This window comes from Mytilus californianus, unplaced genomic scaffold (genome assembly GCF_021869535.1).
Source record: "Mytilus californianus isolate M0D057914Y unplaced genomic scaffold, xbMytCali1.0.p SCAF_5, whole genome shotgun sequence".
In the NCBI taxonomy this organism is placed as follows: Eukaryota; Metazoa; Mollusca; class Bivalvia; order Mytilida; family Mytilidae; genus Mytilus; species Mytilus californianus.
Genome location: NW_026262701.1, coordinates 44,764,506 through 44,787,408, shown reverse-complemented (window position 1 = coordinate 44,787,408; position 22,903 = coordinate 44,764,506). Strand labels below are relative to the sequence as shown.

Here is a 22,903-nt window from a genome sequence, read left to right as displayed (position 1 = left end):
AAATTATGCCCCGTAGAAAAAGGGAATATCCAAAATTGTCAACACGAAAATGTTATTTCACTGAGGGTGCAGCCCGAATTGAAATAATTTTTTAGGGTTGACAATTTTTGATATTCATCGCTTCTAAGGGGCCACAATCATTTATTATACCGAACTAGCAATGGAAGTGCCTTTAGAGCTATTAAAAAGCATTTACCTTACAGTAATAATAAACTCAAGTTAACGTTCAAAAACAAGTTTGTTTCTTTGAATTGTTCGTATGTACAACAAAGGTAGAATCGTTTTGTAAAATATGGGTGCCCTGAAAAGGGCCTTTTATAAGATGTATCCTCCGCACTAGATGCATTTCCAAGACTTGTTTCTGCGGAACACAATGGGTTTCCCGTAACGTTAACGTTGCCATTTAGTGTACTCATGTCTATGACGTCATTATTATTTGAGATAACTCGTGTACAAATCAAGAAACTCAAAAGGTTTCATGTTTTCTGAGTGTAATAACTAGCATAAAATCTGATCCAAAGACATGAAAATAAAACGACGTGGGATATATACGTGAATGAGAAAACAGTAAACCCACCTACACAAATACAAATCATTAAAGACATATAGAGGTCAACATGTACCATTTACAACGGTAAACAGCTGTCGGACAATACATGTACTTCTGGTTTTATAAACCACGAGTGCAAAGACGTTGAAAGTAATTAAACCGAAATGAAGAAAGAAAGTGATATGATGTATACGTGAACGAGTAGGATGAAACAGTATTATTTCGATGTTTGAAGCTCGTGGATCATTTTTAATAACAAATTTGAATAGACTGAGGAAATTGAACTCGAAACAGATCGAGATCTGGTTAATTGAGAGTTTAAACGTGCATGCATCACCAGTCATACTATTCCATATTCAGTCATTGGTTGAATAGGCAGACGACTTTTCTGACATTTAAAGTTCTAAGACCGCACTAACATGTTACAATTGGTTGTGATCAGCTTAGTCACTTTGGCCAACCAGTTCATGATGTTGACTGTAAAACTTATATATCATCGATTTCAGTCTTTCTTCTTCATAACCCTGCTTGAACCGTTAATTTTGTGTCAGGAACACATCCCAGGTAATAAAGTTTTCATAATGGGAACACGCACGCGCGCAGCGATGTACACACCTCACTATAAAGCAGAGGGCATGATACTGCTGCAAAATAAAAAATTAACAATTGGAAAGCTGAAATAATCACGTATGTTATTGAATATAGTTTGTACATACCATACTCACATGATACTATTAATCAGCGGCATGTTACTGCTTAGAAATAGATTGTTGACAATTGGAAAGCTGAAATAGTCAATTGTGTTGATGAATGTAGTTTTAAGTTCGTTCATTTGTGTCAACACCTAAAAATATCCAGATATGGAGTAAACTTCTAGTTTCGGTAGCATCCTTATCATCTCAACATACAATTCACTGGATATAGGAGACGCAAGTTCTGTATATATGAAATGGGAATAATTGAGGGACATGAACAGGACATCATCAATATATCTGAAAATGAAATTCAAGAATTTTCTAGATTTGTTTAATCCTGTTTATAAACATTCTGATTATATGAGCACAATAAGCAATTCGGTAAGTAGGGGTTTCCGGTAAGTATCAATTTGAATACCGATGTTTGGCACATCCTCAAAACAATCAGAAAATAAAAAAGGATAACACAATTAAGAAAATATGGTTTTTGGTCTTTGCGACAGCATTAAACCAATCGACACAAAAAGACATCGAAAGTTCGATAAATATCTCTTCAACAATTGCATTGTGTACAAAAAAAAATATAACGAAAATAGCGAACTCAAAACTGAACAAGTGAAAAAAATGCCATATTTCAAGCTTCGTACATATAATTTCCGAACAAAATGGTGGACTTAACCTGGTTTTTTTTTTAGCTAGCTTAACTCATCACTTGTATGGCAGGTTTTTATAGTTCATAAACAATAGGAAAATCTTTAAATCATTCCGAGTTTAAATACGTTGTAAATAAATTCAACAATGAATTGTGAAAACGGGATCCGTATTTCTTTTTTGGTTTTCAGTGACGACGCGACGCGATAAAATAACAACTTTGAGTACTTGGAAATTTGAGTATTGACTACGACTAGTGTCTTAGCATGCAAGTCGTACAAAAAATATACAACAATAAATTTAAGAAAGTGATTTAAATTAGAAATGTACCTCACACATCTATGTATCGGACTAATCGTCTTAATTGGGCTATAGTTTCTTTTTTTAATTATTATTACAGCTCTTTAACATGTTAATAGTCTTCAGATTTTCAAATAATTTGGCATCAACCATTACTGAAGAGACTTTGTTATGCCGACATGCACATAAAGAAAATTAAAATTAATACCAGTTAATTTCATTACATTATTTAGTGACATTATGCATTATTTGATACTGAATAATTATCTACTGTGTGGACCTAAAAAATAGTTATCTACAGTCCCATTCTAATTCTGGTGATGTCATTTTGACATTTAATTAATACAGTCGTATTGTAATTTCTAGTGATGGGATTTCTTCATTCAGTGAATACAGTCTTAATGTTATTCTAGTGATGTGAATTCAACATGTAGTGAATATAGTCTTATTGTAATTCTAGTGATGTTAATTCAACATGTAGTGAATATAGTCTTATTGTAATTCTAGTACTGCGAATTTAACAATTAGTGAACACAGTCTTAATCTAATTCTAGTGATGTTAATTTAACATTTAGTGAATACAGTCTTATAGTAATTATGGTGATTATAATTCATCATTTATTGAAGACAGTCTTATTGTAATTATGGTGATTATAATTCAACATTTAGTGAAGACAGTCTTATGGTAATTCTAGTGAAGTGAATTCAATATTTAGTGAAGACAGTCTTATGGTAATTCTAGTGAAGTGAATTCAATATTTAGTGAAGACAGTCTTATGGTAATTCTAGTGAAGTGAATTCAATATTAAGGGAAGACAGTCTTATGGTAATTCTAGTGAAGTGAATTCAATATTTAGTGAAGACAGTCTTATGGTAATTCTAGTGAAGTGAATTCATCATATCGTGATTTAAGGTCTTATTGTAATTCTATTCTGTTAGTTATACGACATGTTGTCCTTGTGTAAAGATTGCAAAATGATAACATACGTCAATGCGGAATCTAAATGTTTGAATACGGTATGTGTTTTACGTTTTATAATATGATATGTGTATTTTGGTTCGTTTGTCAGTGAAGGTTTTGAACTCAAGTCCGATTATAATATATAAAATTTTAAAATAAGAATGGTGGTATAATATTTAATATAATATTCTATAATAATACTATCAACTGCATGTTTCGGGACCCTTAAATGCATTTGCCTGGAGAGGTTTGGATTTGTGCGATGTTTCAATTATCATTCACATTGGGTTTGATTTGATTCGTTGATTTCGTGATGTATAGATATTGGACCAGCAAATTCCATCATGCATGTAGCAGCTTACACAAGACGTAAAACCATTTTTTGATTCACCTATCGTTGAAAAGTAATTTTAGTCAGGGCACTCGAGATAATAAGAGTCAAGGATTATCTGTGTAAATCATTTTTTACTGTTTCAAGTTAATGGTGTTTTCAAATAACTAGTTGATATGGAGATAAGTTTGAATTTTCATTTGTAGTGAAATAATGAGCAGCCGGATCGACATGGTTATAGATAAATGGTAACACATAAACTTCATCAGTCAGTAAAATCTTTGCTAAAGTTGAGCGTTCGTTTTTAGATGTATACATAAAAACCAAATGCAGGTTGTAATGGGGATGTTAACTTTAATGATTCGTGTACAGTTTGACTCTCTCTGCACATTACAGAATTCTTAGAAAAACTGTCTGAGACGTCCGTTATCATTATTTCTGCACCTAACCACCATGCTCTTATTTCCCAGTGTTAGTCCAAATGTCTCGCCCTTCATACTAATCCAGTTACCTTGGAGAACCTACCTATAGTATTAATTTTTGATATGATATGCATAAACCCCGAACAAGTATTTTTTTTTCTCTTATTATTTTTAGCTATAACAGCAAATATACACATCTTACCCTTCCGGAGCACCTGAGATTACCCCAAGTTTTTGGTGGGGTTAGTGTTGCTTAGTCCTTAGTTTTCTATGTTGTGTCTTGTGTACTTTTACTTGTCTGTTTGTCTTATTATTTATTAGCCATGGCGTTGTCAGTTTATTTTCGATCTATGAGTTTGACTGTCCCTCTGGTATCTTTCGTCCCTATTCTATAGTGTACATGTTTCAATTGTTGTTACAAGAATTTTTCCTCTTTTCCAGATGAGTTATCACCGATAAGACGTATTACGACGTGTGTCACATGTGGAGCAGTAACCGCTTTACCTTCCAGAGCACATGTCAATACCCAAGATGTTTGGTGGTCTTTGTGCTGTTCAGACTATTCTATGTTGTCTTTTGTATACTGTTGTTTGTATTTTGATGATTTTTCTTTTTCTCTATAACTGCATCGAAACGTGGGATGATCTCATTTGCTCCGGAAGGTTAAGAAAATCCTGCCCTACCAGTTGATCCTGTCGTGTTACTCGTAAATGCAAATTTCGGTGATAAGTCTCCTTCGGGAATGTCACAATTGACGAAAGAAAAACTGGGTTTTGGTAACGACAATTGTATCATATCCTTGGTCGTCTATTATACAGATATTCTATAATGGTAGCCTAATTTAGGATGGCGTCCATGAAACTCTCAAAGGAATAACGTCGAACTCCTGGATCCAAATTATTGACACATTTACCTATGATGTCTGTTTGGTGTGCTTACCAAGTTTTGTCAATATATCGGAACTATAAACCACTGTTTATGTAGATATAAAACCAGGTTAAACCAAACGTTTTCTTTAGAAAATGCTGTACAAAGTTAGGAATATGACAGTTACTTTTGACTCGTTCCGTTTATTTGTGTTTGGGTATTACCTTGAAGTTCGGTATTTTTGTAACACTTTTTTGACGAAGTAGATACGTTCACAGAGTTATCAATATTAGAATTAGGTACATAAATACTCTATGTATTTATAATACATTGTACGCCAGGAGACACAAAAACCTAACAAAATAAACAATTAACTTGACGTAGTTAACATCAATGCATGGGCGACGCATATTACACTTAGTCTTCAGATGTATATAAACTATAATCGTTACAGTACAAAAATATATAAGTTCTTTCAAAGCAAATATCTTGAACAATAAACTATTATTTAAAATAAATGCTGGATTCATGGCATTCAGAAATTACATATCAATTGATAACCTCATCAGAGTTATTACTTTCAGTTTGATAGCTTTACAAATCAGTAGTTAAAACAACACAGGAACAAAATGATAAAAAAAAACTTTTGACAATTATACACAGTCCGATTTACTTAAATACTATATACAGTAAATAACGATCATGTGTAACACTGCGATAGTATATTCAAAAACAAACCACACAATCGAATATATATTATTTACAAAACTGCTAAACAAAATACATAATTCTACTTTATTTCAATGTTTGGTAAAACAAACCGAAATATACAAATTGCAAAAATAACAACTAAAACACTAGATGTTTCTTTAAAACTGTTTAATTTGACAACAATATTAAACCAAGGAAACATGTGTTTTCCCCCTAATGATATCAGATTTAACACATCACGACAAAAGATTGGCCTTGATAGCATGCTCCCTCGAAACCTGTCTTTTTGAAAAAGCATCTTAGTTTTCCGTTCTCTAAGGTACATGTACTATCTGTTGTATCCTTTATCTCAAGTTCGATGAGATAGATGCGTTCATCAAATTTTGAATTACAGCCCTTGGAATTTTGCTAATGAATAAACGATTTCTTGTGGCCATGATTAAAAGACTCTTAAAAAACGTCAGTGTACTGCAACCGAACGACAAAAAAAGGAAATCATATTGTTTTTCAATACAAGTTAATATACAATATGTCAAGATCTAAATCTCCACAGTCAAGAAAAGTTATCGATAGATTTAACAGACAATCAAATATATGTTCTCATACCAAGCTATCTAAATAACGAAAAAGATTTAGCAAAAGACTAGTATATTGACGAGACTTGCGGTCTAGGGCATTCTCATTGTCATGCGGCAGGGTAAAACTACAATTTTGTGATCTCAACATCCCCCCTCTTAATTTAGATTAATTGAATCAGTGTGATAGCTTTTAAATGAACGCACATTTATCGATTAAGGACGTTTTGTATGCTGTTGATATGTAAAAAAACTATGGATGGCAACGACTACTTGAACTTAAACAGTACAAATTTACGTTAATAGCACAAATATCGGTACATTAAAACAACTGGAATTGACCGAATAGTATTTTCTTCGTAAAAACGTTAACAGAAATAATCAATGCTTTGTTTTATTGGTTTTTGTATACGTTTTTATATTCGGTAAACGCTTATGCTTATGTTTCAAACTAAGCAGAATTAAAATAAAGTCTTATGTATATCTGTATATCTACCTTTCTATCTAAATCAACTGAGGTGAGCCTCAATCGACTGACCATTAGAGACTATAACGGCGGTGTACAATGACAGTTAATGTGTATAAATACCTTTGACAGTGTGAAAATTCAATTGTTTAATAAAAAAAGCTTACAGTTATATTACTCAAGGTTACATGTAAGTGATTAGACAATAAATAACACTTTATATGGTTGTTCTTTAATTATCAGATTATTCGGATACTTGAGTTCCACTAAAAAACTGCAATACCAAAGCTTTTGATAATTTATTGTTTTCTTTGTTTCTTAAATTGTCAGGAAATGGTTGATTTATATCTTCATCAGGTGCACTTGAGGTTACCAACTGCTGTGCGTTTATGTTTTGTTGCTGATTATCCATTGTACAGGATTGTGGTCGCTGCCTATTGTTTGAACTGAAGTAGTGAACAATTGCCATTTAGAATAGGTTCAAAAGATAGTCTAATACTCAACTACAACTTATTACAGTAACTTTAAACGAAATTCATCTCCGAGCGCATATGTTCACATGTAGTCATTTATTATTTTACTTTTAATCATAATATTAACTTTGTAATTTGTTGTAGAATTATCGGGAGTAGGGAATATTTGATTTACAGCTGAGATGCACTTGGATATACCAAGTGCTGTGAGTTTATGTTTTGTTGCTGATTATCCATCGCGTAGCCATGGGATAGCTGCAAATAAATAGTATCCTTTCATTGGCATCTGATTTCCTTGTGAGTTGCCGGGTTGTGGTTGGTAATATTGCACATTTACCGACTGTTGACAATCATATCCCAGCATTTGTGGCAACCACATTTGATTGTATCCTTGCTGGTTGCTTGAAGATACTTGTGTGTGTGTTCATATTATACATCATTCCAGATTGTGCTGTGTTAACATATATGACACTTTTGTGTTGTTAAAAATATGCATAGATTATTGTTTGGAACCTTTCATCGCATTTGCATCATGTTATACAATTTTACAGTGAGTATTCTTATCGGAATCATATACATGTATTGAGTAGTAACTGCTCGCCTTTCAACACTGACTGAAATTGAGGAATGTCAATCTGATTCATATGTAATAGTTTGACCTTTTTCTGTTATGTATTACCTGTATTTAAATACTTTTGAATCGTTTCCATTCTTTTTGGTTATTTTCCATTTGTTGATGGTGATGTCACTTTCAACTTGGTTAATCTGATGGAGTGTACATTTGGCAAGATGTTTATTATGCACAGTTTTGCCGTGACTACTTTGGTTTTGATGAACGTAATATTTTCAATACCAAAATATGTAAACAGCATTAATATAAAAAATCACAAACCTGTCAATATTTTATTTAGTTGATATTAAAAACAAAATAAGCTTAATTATTGAATTCATTGAAGATTTATCAGAAAGTGGTATTTTGCATTCAAGATTTTAGTGTCGACCGAATACCACACTTTCACATCCAAGTACAAACTGGTTAGTCCACAATTTCATTCTCTGTGAATAAACAGATAACCATTGCAAACACATACACAAGGGAAAACTTAAATGAAGAAATAGATTGTGATCAGAGGTCCTGTGTCGAACTAAAGCAAGAGAAAAATTACGATAAAAAGTTAATAACAGAGTATTGCAGACCGATGTTTTTGATATTTTATATAGTTAATTTTGTTTTTGTGTACCTTATTTTTATATACATGTACAGTGATGTGAATTGTTAAATCATTGACTACAACATGGTTTATATTTATTATGTAGAAATTTGAAAACATGAACATTACCAATACAAAAAAAAAGAAAATGCTCAGAAAAGAACAGTCCATGTAGAGGTGTTCCGTTTGTGGGGATGGTTTAGCGACACAAGGGGCATTTAATGCACATGTGTTCCTATGCTGTCTGAAGAAGAGGCAATCTTTCCGTTTAAAATTCTATTATCCAGAGAGTACGTATTCTTCTTGTATGACGATAGACCTTTACCGCCACACCTCGCGCAAACACACTGAGGTTATGTCTGATTTGGAGGAAATTGTAGTACCCGCAATTAATTCTGTCAACGTCGAAAGCAGTCACTTTTTACGTCAACAAAGACGTCTTTTAAGGTGATATATTAGGAAAATTGACTCTAGCCGTTTTACAAAATGTTTTACCCGAAAGCTTAATCTATTTTGTTCAAAAATGGCAAAGTCATAAAAAACTGCAAAATGCATAAGTCTTCGACATTTATTGAATTTCTTAATTGTATGCATGAAGTTTTAAGTATCTTGAAAGAAAAATATTAACTGGAATAAAATCTATTAGGCATGTTGTTTTAATAATATATTCGAATTTTCTATTTTAAACGGACAATACGTTGGAGCTTACTAGAACAAATGATAATCATGATTGATTGTGACTGAATGAAGTTTTTTCATTATGCATGCTTCTTCAAAAGCAATATAAACATTTCATATTTTCATATTTTCAATAATGGGTATCTACTACAATTTTACCCTAAACTAGAATACTGGTTAGGAGATTATAAATAATTAAGCATATGCATATATAAAGAGCGTATCAGTAGTTTCTTGATCTGTGCAAGGGTCACATACAAGGGGGATTGTCTCTTGTTAGTAATACTGATTTTGACGTTATGACTGAGTGTGGATTTGCATGACTGGTGATACATGCATATTAGTAGACGCTTACAATGTCGATAAACTCGTTCTCGTTCCTTTTGACGTTTGTGCAATTCTCTCAGTTTTTGTTTGTTACAAGGATTTGCCAATTCTTCATTGATTTACGAGATTTAAAAAGGATGAAAGTACTGTCGCATTGATTTATGTATTTATGCAATTGTTAGAAATGTCCTCCAAATGTTTTTTTTCCCCTGTAAAATGACTACACAAGTAATCGAAAAACAATTTTAGTATAGAAGATAATATTGTATAATTGACACAACAAAACGGCCAGTTGATTACAGAAGTTGCAGAGTTAAACTTTTTTCAGTAATCAATAGTCCAATAGATTACAAATATCAATTTTTATCAAGACGATAGATGGATAAAATAACGAGACAACTTTATCTGACTTGAACATATTTAACAATTGAAATTCACTTTTACGTGAAGGAAAACTAGCAATGAAATATTTGAAAAAAAAGAAATTACAGGGATTTCCTCACTCGGTTCAAATTATTTCTTACACCGAATTGTCATACAATTTCATGTCATAGGGCAGGCCACTTGTAGTATTTGAGTTATTCTAAATTTGACGAATAACTACATTTCACTTCTAATACAATTGTCGGCAACAGGTACTGGTTGGTGTTTATCTTCAGCAGGTGCAGTTGGGTGTACAAACTGCTGTGCGTTTATGTTTTGTTGCTGGTTAGCCATCTCAAATGATTGTGGTTGCTGTCCATAGTGTGCTTGTAATGGCATCTGATTTCCTTGTGAATGACCTGCTTGTTGTCGATAATTAGGCATATTTGCCGGCTGTTGACCATAGTAGCCTTGCATTTGGGGCATCCACATTTGATGGTAACCTTGCTGGTTCCCTGTAGGTATTTGAGTGTTTGGCATGTTATACATCACTCCTGATGTGTTCATAAATATGACTCCTTGTTGCTAAAAAATATGTAATAGAAAATAAAAGGATATGGAGTATATGTACATAGGACAAAATCGCACACAATACATAAAAAACATAGAAAATTATCAATGAACAGGGCTTTATCTTGTTCTTCATCGTGACAGTTGATGTAGGGTCTTCATTCATACCCTACAACAAGGTAAAGACGGCCTCTCGAGTCGACTTAATCGGTACTATTGATAAAAAAAACACATTTCACCTTCTTGCTCCCCACCCGCCTCAGAGTGCCAACTTTTGCGATGCTTGTGTACTAACTACATATAAAATGTATATATTTTCCACATATATCTAGCGCAAGAGTCTATTAATTGTATTATGTTACTGTTTGTTACGTATAGCATATGGTTGTTCTGTTGAATGTTCGGGACATATAATTGATTGTTATTGAACAGGATTTTACTATGAGTAAACTGATGATTTTCACGAACGTATGACCAATTACTTTTTGATATAATTATTTCATAGAGTAAAAAAAACAAAGTTGCTTTATTCCTTACCTTTCATGTTGATATAATTATTATTACATATTTTAACATTCAATGTTCAAGGATATAGCTAAAAGAATATACTGACATTTCCCGTATTGAGCTGTGAACAACAGCAGCAGTGTGATGCAGCAACTATGGATATGATGAATTCGATGAAAGAAAATACAGCTAGGAAGGCAGACACTGCAATAACACTTCCGGTGTTTGTATCAAAAACAGCCTAATAGAAAAATCATTAAATAATAAAAAAATGTTAAATAAAACATTGAGTAATTCTGTTCATATGCTGCAGTATAATTGATTAAAACTGACTGGATGTCTTTGCTTGTGTACTAACATACCTTGAAAGTTTTAACAAGCCCAGCCGATACTGTAGCTTAGTACGAATATGAAAGTACCGATATTGCTCTTATAAAATTTACAATGATTGAACTAAGAAAAGATTTGATTAGGAAACATATATCTTGCATCCATAGCTCTGATTACTTGTCCTGAGTCTGATACGAGACTGTTTCACCATAGGAATAATTGACCTTGGCTGTATGTGGCAAAAACTTTTGAAATTTTTTGGTCCTCAGTGCTCTTCGAATTCGTACTTTATTTGTCCTTTAAACTGTTTATGCGAGCGTCACTGATGAGTCTTTTGAAAACGAAATGTGCGTGTGGCGTACACAATTATAAACCAGGTATCTTTGATGAGTTTGGTTGGTACATTTGTGTTATCATATCAGCTCCTCAAAGTCGATTTTCAAATATATAGGCATTGCGTACCATTCATGAGACATTATTACTTATCTAGGAACGTAACCTTAATACCTTCCAATCCGATTTAATTATTTCTAAACCGAAATTAACAACAACGTGAGTTGTTTGAAACTGACGCATACAAATGTAGGTTACTTGGTGGATTGTAAATTGTCCAAACTATTTGATATCTTTCTTTTGTTTTACATTAACATAATTTACAACTTCAAAACAAAATATTTTTCGGGAGTGACATTCAATAAAGGCTTCATAATCTGTACACAACTGCTATAAACGTTTGCTATTATCGCTATACAATAAATATTAATCCTCCTCTCAATGCAAAAAATACGATGGGCTTCTATTTCCACGATTTCGATATGTTTTATTCGTCCCAAGCGAGCCAAAATAGCGCTTTCTTGACCATTACAAAAAAGGTTAACTTATAATCTGTAAATATTATTGTTTTTAATTTAAGTGTAGTATTATGTAAAAGTTTCAATTTAAACTTCACGTTCTATAAAGCTGAATATTATAGTCTCGCAATGTAGCTCAAAATCTCATTACACCAACTTTTCATTGATCAAAACTTTGAAGTTCAGTTTAATGAACAAAGAGGTTGTTATTTTTGTGGACTAAGACAAAATAATTCTCTTGCTTTTCTTTTGTTTTATTAATTTGAGCTGTTCTCCTCAACCTGATTAAATTGTATCATAAAAAAACATGCATGGTTTCATTTCCTAAACTATTTTGAAAAATTCGTAGTTTGTAGGTTGATTGACAAGTGAAGTCAATGTCGTCTTACAAAAACTCCGCCTATTTGTTTTTACCTCTATTTGTTAAAAGATTTGTAAGACTAATAGAAATAGATCTACAATTTGATAGAATAAATTCAAAAACAAGAAAACAAATGAATTAATAGATATTCAATATTTTAGAATTTGTCATTATAGTACCACACTATCACCTCATGTTTTATGTATATACCACTGTCGTTCATTTACTTTTTGTCAAAAAAATAATTAAATGGTATTAACTGTGTATTTGGATGTACTACTTCCTTTTGGTTCATTTAACTTACGATAATGGCTCCGACAACTGCTAAACCAAACACAGTTGATGAAAACACAACTGCTGATATTATATTACAAACCAGAAACGCTATTGTCTACAAATTAAAAAAAAAACATAACTAGACGGATTTGACCTGATCGTACTTTGTTAAAACAGACTCATACATAACGGAATATTCTAATGATAAAGGTAAATATTCTAAATATGCTTACCGCAGGTATGATGAGATGATTGAAGCTGTTTTCCTTCTCTATTACGGATATTATTTATGTACGTTTCGGCTATAAGGTTATCGAAAATTTGGAGTATTCCTGTTGGCACTAATTGTGCCCCTTTAATAGCAGACTTGTTTGTGTACTGTTATGAATCAAAGTTTATAACCATACTCAGTAAAGACCCGTTTAAATTGCATTTAATTGATAAATTCAACAACACCTACCGTTATCTTGATGATATTTTTTCGTTAAATAATCTAGAATTTTCTAAATACACTGCCGAAATTCAACCAAAGGAACTTACTTAAAATAAATCAAATATAAACGGTAATAACTGTCATTTCCAATATTAAGATATTTCAGTTTTACACGGGAATCTCTACACTAAAATTTACAACAAAAAGGACGAGTTTTCGTTCACTTTTGTTAATTTTACTTTTGTGGACGGTGATGTTCCTTGGGCACCATTTTAAGGTGTTTATATATCACAGCTCGTTCGCTATGCCAGTGTCTGGATTTCAATGAACGTAATTCATGTATTACTGGTAAATTATTAAATCAGGGATTTCGTTACTACACATTACGTAAACCTTTATTAAATTCGTTCTTAAATATCAAGATTTGGTTTTTAAGTTTAGTTGTATCTGTTAAAAACTTATTTCAAACGGACTAACACATCTTAATTTTTACGGAGATGTTGTTTATCGAGCCCGGAAATTTAGATACAATATGGATAAACTTATCGATCCTTTAAATAAACTTATTCTTAAGAGATTACCAATTCAACACTATAGATAATTAGATCTTTGAATATTGTTTTATTGGTATTAATATTGATTTTGTTATCAGTAAATTGAAATCAAACTGAATGTTATTTTATATTCATATTCACATTCATTTCTCAACAACCTGTGGATACCGTATTATGTTTGTCTTTTTCTGTTTATAACGTTTTTACACTAAATCTATTGGATGTGCACTGATATATATTTTAGTCTTAGATGCATGATTTTTTATAAGCTGTTATAGGTTTGAACTAGCTGTCAGTAACTGCGAGTACTCGCAGATATGTACTTAGTGTCGTTTTGTTGTGTGGATGTATAAGTACCCCGCCACGTCCACTTTGTGTTTCTGACAGATGTATTTCTGCTTTGTACCCATTTGATGCCCTTTTCAACAAAACATTTAAAGTGTGTTCTTATGTTGTACTGTTACACAACAGTCCCAGGTTAGGTGAGGGTTGGCGTCTTCAAACTAGTTTAACCCCGCCATATTTTGTATGGGCCTGTCCCAAGTCAGGAGCCTGTAATTCAGTGGTTCTCGTTTGTTGCTGTATATCATATTTGTTTTTCATTCATAATTTTGTTCATAAATCAGGCCGTTAGTTTTCTCCTTTGAATTGTTTTTTACATTTGTCATTTCGGGGCCATTTATAGCTGACTATGCGGTATGTGTTTTACTCAGAGTTGAAGTCCGTACGGTGACCTACAGTTGCTAATTTCTGTGTCATGTGATCTTTTGTGGGAAGTTGTCTTATTGAGACTTATACCACATCATCGTCTTTTTATATATTCATAGTTGCTGATAACAAAAGTTATTTAGTAGTAAGTAAGTTGTCGTTGGTGTCTGTTAAATTAGGATTTCATTTATTGTTTTGAGACCGATGGTTCTGTTCGAATGAATAACTTCACCATTTAGGGGTCTATTTTAGCTGACTAGATGGTATGGGATTACTTTTGCTTATTATAGAAGGCCGTACAATGTCTCACTTGCATGTTTACCATGACTCCTTATTTTATATTAATATCTATTTCTTCCTGAGTTTAATTTTGACAAACAAAACAAATTTAAAATCTGAGCGAAATGCCGCAACTATCTACACTGTTTCTGCTATGGACTGATGAATTGTACTTACACTATTGTTGCAGATAAGGGTGAGGGTTTGGTACCATTTAAACGTTTAAACCCGCTGCAAAGGGTTGAAGACCGTACTTTGACCTATAATGGTTTAATTCTATAAATTTTGACTTGGATGGAGAGTTGTCTCATACCACATCTTCATATATCTATTGAAATATCTAGTATTTCAATGGAAATTGATAAGGAAAGGAGAAGGTATGATAAGCTACGTGATCGGCCCCCTATTTTAGTGAAAAATTAAAGACAATTGTTTTTATGACATTTATGACAGATATCAAACTAACATAAACACCATTTAAGTCCGAATATTTCAAACTTTTAGCAATCACAAAGACACGTTTTTCTTTGCCTAGTAACGCAAAAACAACAAAATGGTCATTACCAAACTGTAATATCGAATGAATTAAATAGGAGCGGAAGCTCACCCCAAAAAGATATTTTCAGATATTGTCAAAAATGTAATGTTGTGCCGTCTTGCAAAAGGACTTTTTAGGGCGAGCGTCCGCTCATATTGAAATTAAAAAAAAACTGCCGGAATTTTGCCCCAAAACTTACTTTCTTACCGGTTGACAGAATGAACTTGGATTTTCCCCGCATTTACGTACATTTTTCCAAGCTCATTTTCATACACGTAGATTAAGTTTAAAGACTTTTGTGGACTTTTCCAGTGATTTGAATACATGGACATCAACTATGAATTTTATATAATGACCTCGACCAATCAATAGTTCAATTTGAACCGCCGGATTGTAAGACTTAATTTGTGACTCCGTTTCTACCGGAAAGATTTACCTGACACGATATTTACATTAGCAACCTGTACAGCTGAAAAATAGAGGGATGTACAATATTTTCAGATAAATTTATAGATGATTAAATTAGAAATCTATTATAAAACAAGTGTATTTTCCAACAGAGCAACAAATCACCGATACTGAAAGTTTCAATGAGATGAAGGGGAAGCGGCAGACGATCATTGATCAGCACAACAGTAAAAAATATTTCTGTTGATGATTCTATGCGGAAAAATAGACGTATGTTTTGTTAACTTGATATTTGTAAAAATATCTAAAAACAAACCAACCCCGAATGATTGAGTTTTTATTAACTAATCTTGGAGGAAAAAAACACGTATTATAATTGATAGAAGATATAAGTATATCTAAATTACCTGGTTTCAACTCTAAGTCGCAGTGGCGTAATGGTACAGATCGCTGCTCTGTAACAGAGAGGGCCATCAATCCTCAGATATTTTTGATTTTTTTCTTTTTCTTTTTTTGAATGAAATTATTAAAATTATATTATATGAATGTTATTTTTAATCTGTAATTTCACGAAATAACAAACAATTAAAATTGGGGGGGGGAAGGGGGGTCGGACCTTTATCGGGACTCCGGGATCGGGTGTTTTTAAGCTCAGGATTTTGGGATTGATCCTTTCGGGATCCGGGAATTCTTTTTTCGAATTTCGGGATGTCGGGATTTAAATTTCTTTAAATTCGGGACCTCGGGATTTCGGGATCAGGACCCCTCCGAAACAACAACAACAAGCAAACAATTAAAGGATAGGTTTCCCTGTCACGTTCACTCTGTGGATTTTTCAGAAATATATCTGCTTTGTATCCATCTGCCACGGATGAGTTATACCATTTTCAATTGATTTAAATACTTTTTGTACTGTTACACAACTGTCCCAGCTTATGGGACGGGGGGGGGGGGGGGGGGGGGGGTGGAGGGGGGATGCGCATTTAAACTGGTTGTTAAAATCCCTCCACATTCTGTATGTGTCTTTCCCTAGTCAGGAGCCTGTATTTTAGTGGTTGTCGTTTGTTGCTGTATATCATTATTGTTTATCGTACATTGTTTCGTTCATAAATCAGGTCGTTAGTTTTCTTGTTTGAAATGTTTTACATTTGTCATTTCGGTGCCTTTTATAGCTGAGTAAGAGGTATAGGTTTTACTTATTGTTGTGGACCGTACGGCGACATGTAGTTGGTAATTTCTGTCTCAATTGGTCTCTTATGGAGAGTTGTCTAATTGGCAATTATACCACATCTTTTTATTTTTATACGACTTAGTTTTAAATAAGGCTTCGAATTAGCTTAATTTTTCTATGAAATAAAACAGCCTTGCACTGTTACAGACAGGCTGCTGGAAAATCTTTGCTTATTTAAGTACATAAGGTGTCAACCTTAGAGATTTTTTTCACCAATTATATGATTATCTAAAACTAAAAACATGGAAAAAATAGTTCACATTTTTGGGTCATTGCCTTTGGTTGCAACGAAAAGAGTGTAAACAACGTAAATAATAGATGAGTTTTTAATGAACTGTTTTCTTTTTTAGATTCAAAATACTTTTCTGAACGTCACAACAGTCCCCACTGGCTAGTTTTATTCACGCATGGATTGTCCTTAATACAAAAAGAAGGAGATGGTTGTGAATAATTGAATTAAATTGAAATGTAAGTTGCAAAAGTATTATTGATACTTGAAATGGCATTGACTACGAGATATGAAATAGAATAAAAACACATAAAATGTAGATACATATTATCGAGTCCACGAATTGTTAACTGTTTAATTTAGACTTCTTATAATTTGGATATACGTTTTAGTATGTTTTAAAATAGAGAATCTAATAACAAAATAATTTACGAAAAACAAATTTAACAGACACGAATAGACGACAACCACTTGAACCGTGCTTTGACCTTTTAACAACAGTGTTCAATTTACTCAAAATTAAAAGTACAATTTGATAAATGATCGAAAATGTTGCATCTGATAAAACACTTTAATTCTACATGCCATATTCTTTTAAATTTAATTTCCAACAAGAGGCCAACTCACATAGTTATAGGTTGCAATTTCCCATAGGAGAAAATTGAGAATGGAAATGGGGAATGTGTCAAAAAGACAACAACCCGAACTTCTTTTACGGCTAAAACTGTACCATTTTTACTATGAAGTTTTGGAAAAAGGATATATATCCTAGAATTGAAACCTCATATGAACAACAATTTTTTCAAAGGTCAAAATATAGGGCTGTGCGGTATATTTTTAACATTTATATGCCCGAACTTCTAAGAGTTTACATTTATACTTAAATTCTGTACTACCCGACCTACCTTTTTGGTCTACCTCAGAATTCAAGGCAGCCCCTAATTATGTTTATTTATACTGGTAACATTCCCAAGTTATGTCTTTGAGAAGATACAATGATATCATATTTGGGAACCAGTACGTAAACAGAACAAACTATTTATGAATATTATAATAAGCTGTGTGGTTTGTGAAACAGCTGTTTTTACAAAGTGCAATACAAAGAGGTTGATTGTTAAAGGAGATGCGTTTATCAGAAGTTTTTAACAAACGTGTCCTGTAGTCTTTGATATTTGTATTATTGGCAATCGTTCTACATATTCATATATTTACATTTCTGATAGGTGCAGTATGTTATCTGATATATGCTGATATTTTTTTACGTTAAACATTTATTGATAATATTTTTTACACTTTTTATAGGTGGCTGATGGCTCAAGACTACATTTGTACAAGTGTATGGTTTGTGGGAGATGTCATCTTTAATCCAGACGTTCGATAACTACTAAAGCACTGAAACAGTTTGTAAGAAAACGAATTGAGCGAAACCTTCAAAAAAATGAATTGATATGTGAGAAGTGAAGATCAATATACAGGAAAACACTAAAAAATGTAAACAATGAGCAGAAAGTTTCAAACTGTCTTTCCGAGTGTATTTCAGATGACAATGACTCTGAGTTTTGTTATAAATACAGAAGAAGCCGTATCTACGAAAATATTAAGTCCGAAACAAATTGAACTGAACATTTCTTCCACTCACACATCACATAGATTCTGCATTGTATGCAAGAAGGGAGGTACCAGTAGAAATAAGTTATGCAAAGTTCCTTTACATGCAAGAACCCAAGCATTCATAAAAATGCCGTTTTCATAGATGTAAATACACGCTGTTGCAAACATCATTTATCTGAACATCTTTTCGACGACACATCACTGCAAGCATTAACTGCAAAATACACTACAACAAATATGAATAGTTCTGATATAACTTTATTATTAGAAAATGTAAGAAAAACTTTGGCAACCTCTCATATCCTGAATTTTGACAATCCATTATCATTATCTGATGGTGACTATTACAACCTAACTGGATTATCAAGGCAGCAATTCAATGAACTCTCCGCATATATTGTTTCGGCACGTCAAACCAATGTAAGGTCTGTACGCACATGTATAGCTGTCTTATTAACAAAACTAAGGACAGGACTTCCAAATCATATACTTGGAACAATATTTTCGTTAACCAAAAGCCAAGTCCAAAGATGCAGTCATAGTGCCAGAGTTTCCCTTATGCATGGTTTTGTACCACATTTCATTGAGTTTCAGCACATAAGCCACGAAGATTTTGTTTGGAATCACACCACTCCAATAGCAAAAACTCTGTTATACAACTATGATATAGTCTAAAATTATAAAAAATAAAATCATAATTCATCAGTAGTATTGGTTCAAAAAGAGTAGCGAACAATTCAAGCTATAATCGTTGCTACTTTTTGTTTAATGGGTATGATTTCAGCAAGGGTCATCAGTTTTCTTTACTTATTATATACAGGCTAATAATGCAATCTGTTAAAATTGATTTTCTCTATAAAATAAACAATATTTTAAGTACGTACTAAGCATCTCCAGCTTGACGCACGTTTTTCTGTCATGCATATCGGTAAACAACCTGTTAGTATAAACTGAAAAAAAAGAAATTAACATACAAAGGTGAATGAAAAATTAAAGTGAAGAAAACTTAAATATTTCTGTCTGTTGTTTGTCGGTGTTTAATACAAACCAGGTTGTTAGTTTTGAACAAACAAAAGCAGCATTTGAGATATCGAATTAATACTATATAACAATAAAATCGATTCATGATAAAAACTGAGTGAGATGAAAACCCAAAAAGAATATGTTCATATGTCTAAACTTTGTATCAGTCACGAAGTAATGGACCTGTTAAACCTTCCTAGAATGCTTCATTAAAAAGAACAGTTCCTAAACGGAACTGGTGGCAATTATAAGTCGTAGTATAACAATTTTAATCGGTGATTTTAAAATAATATTCAAAGCAGCAAACAAAGTCAAATTTTAATGAACATTCAACATTATCCTTATTTGTGAGCGTCCATTGTAAACAAAAATTATATTGTTTCCGTTATATCAAGATCAAAAGAAAATAATGAAAAACAAAGAAGTGTATATTTTGATATGATACATTAAACAAAAAACATATGAAAGATCAGCAGCGTCTTGTATAAACTTTATTTATATTTAAATAGTACATGTTCAATCCAATACACGGAACTACTTCCTTTTATCATGTTTATTTGACGTTACGCTCATAAATGAAAAAAAACTTAGCACACAACATTTGAATTAAAACTGTAGATAATGACATTCGAAATCTTGAATTGTGGTTCTTTTTGTCAAACTTTTACAACAGCATTTGAAAAAGATGATTAAACTATAATATTTGTTTACAGCATTGGTTCGATACTTCTGCTGGTGCACTATCAGTCCCCGAGGGTATCATCAGCTCAGTAGTCAGTATTTCGGTACTGACATGATGTATAACAAACACTTCTAAAATTGTCCGTTATTCTAATATTACGTGCTTCTTTCGCTTTATGAATAGACCCATGCTCTAAATCCAATAAAATTTGTTTGCACATGCGTATATTGACTACTGCAGAAAAAAGAATTTTATCAAATTGGCATGCATTTAATATATTTTATTAACTTAAATAACACTTCCAAACTCTTAAATGATGCACATGTTGTTACTATTTCATTTATTATGACTGTAATGTGTTGCATTTCCAAATTGACATATTTGACCTAGATACGACAACCGTTCATGCTGGCTGTTCAAAACTCCTCCCTCTGAAAAATCACAGTTGTTTTTTTACAAACAAAAAAGGAAGGTTCATGGCAGAGCCTACAAACACGCTCTACACTTATACACATCGGACATAGAAATTACCTTAATTGTCCTAATCAGAATCGAAATAATTGATACAAGCTATACTTTATTGTAGTTTTAACATGGGTAGGCATTATATTCGTGTTATTTTAGCCCTCACTATCGCTCGGGCAAAAATAATCACGAATATAATGCCTACCCATGTTAAAACTACAATAAAGTAAAGCTTGAATCAATTATTTCTTAAATAAATTTTGTAATTGTTAGAAACAAATATTTCAACTCCCTCAGGCAAAGTTGACCTTAGATGGATTTGGTTATTTTGTTTAGGTACTGTTTGGTTATATAGCTCTTCAACTGTTTAAGTTCTTATACATCCTTAGCTGTCAAATATTCGGTTTTGAGCGTTCCTGATGAAGGTAAATCCAGAAAATCGCTTCGGACGCATGACATTGATAACGTGTTGTTTTCCACTTGAAACATACTCCTAGGTGTGGATTTGAAGCACTATGACTTGATGAATATGACTTACCCAACCTGAAAATGCCATGCCAATTAAATCCATTATAAGAATAGCGTTTGCTTCACCACAATGATAGTACGAATATCCAATAACAATATGACTGTATCTGTCATACGTGTAGTAGTCAAAATTTTTGCAACGACTGTCCATTTCGGTGTTACTTAGAATAGCTCCAACAATTCCAAGGATACCACACACAACACCTAAACTAATCTGTAGTCCACCCAGTATTCGAAGTGCTCTTATTCGTGATGTACGTACATCTGGTTGAACTTGGTGTGCTTGATTTGGACTTATTCGAGCATTGGTAAACATTATCTATGTAAAGAAATCATGCAGACATTGAAATATTTTATTTCGAAGACTTTGGTTTACATCGAAATATTTGTTTGACTCTGTCATGTGATAAACCTGCCTAGATATGAAGTTATGCACTTAAATATTATATAATTTTGTTAATAGAGATTTTGTCGTGGATCCAGTTTCAAAAGGTAACATCAATGATCGTTTAAGTTAAATTTGAAATAAAAAATATAATATATTATTTGAAATATTCAATTCGTAGCTAATATTGAGTTTTCTAAACATTGATCGGTGATTGTCATCAATTTAAATCAAATTTTCTATAACTGCTGTCTATACAAAAAGCCATAGTGATTTTTCACAGGACAAGTTTCACATAAAGACGCATACATAATTTGGTAATAATATAAATCGAAGTCTCAGTAAACTTATGACGCGTGTGAAAAAGGACGATATGATTGTTATTGTGGTTAATGTTTTTATCAGATTACAAATAAAACTGTAACCAACTATTTATCTTCCCACACTCAAAAATGATATTTTGTCAGTAAAGCGTTTTCCATTAAACCAGCATCTTGTATTGAAAATCTTCTTTGTAGCAGTATGACATTTGATCGTTTGTTTGCATAGCTTTCAGAGACAAATCTTTCTGGATGATATATACCAAGAAACTCCTACAGATTCTTCGTATAATTATTGCATTGCTATTTTAAATATAGCAATCGTTGCTTTTTTCGGTATTGTTGTATAGGAGTTAACATCCCTATGTCGATGAGAAATAATTGCGTATTATAACATTCAACAAAGCAGAATGAACACCCGCAACAGCATGGTCTTACATTATAAAAATGAGAAGATTGCCAATGAGATAACTATCCATGAGAGACTAACGGATGCCGATGTAAGCAACTAAAGGTAACCGTATGGCCTTCAGCAATGAGAAAATATCAGACAATAGGTCATAAAAGGCCACGGCATGACCACAATTTTGGACGAATCAAAATCAAAAGTCAGTTCTATGCTACATGTAACTGATAAACGAAAATCAGGTATGACAGACTTTGAACAGGCATTCAACTGATTTAGTAGCAAGAACAAGTAAATTTTGTTCACGTGTTTTGATATTTTTCATTCTGAAACTTACTCTTAACAAAGGAGAAACTGTTTCAAGTTATTTTCTTTGATTATGTTTTTGAATTTGCTAAGGAATTTTGGTGTCAAGGCCTTTGATACTGCCTTGTTTTGAAATCATTGTTAATTCTTCCATTTAATTTTTTTTTAAAAGTGATTCGGTTCAACATCTTCTCACGTTACACTTAATTGATGTCAATAATAGAGTTACACCCATACCTCTGGGTACTTGTCCTCTATTGACGTTGCAAACCCTTACTGCCTATGAAGAAAACTAATTTTAGATACCTTTTTTTCTTGTTA

The 22,903-nt window shown here is 32.6% G+C and overlaps 1 long non-coding RNA gene across 1 annotated transcript; it reads right to left on the bottom strand.

Annotated features, from left to right (window-relative positions):
• Window positions 1-9,502: 9,502 nt before the first annotated feature.
• Window positions 9,503-19,405, bottom strand: LOC127702306 (uncharacterized). Its single transcript, XR_007982364.1, has 4 exons — window positions 19,352-19,405; window positions 12,505-12,591; window positions 10,765-10,899; window positions 9,503-10,166 (listed from the first exon to the last, which is right to left on the bottom strand). It is a non-coding gene; the product is annotated as an uncharacterized LOC127702306 (long non-coding RNA).
• Between the last annotated feature and the right edge of the window lie 3,498 nt (window positions 19,406-22,903).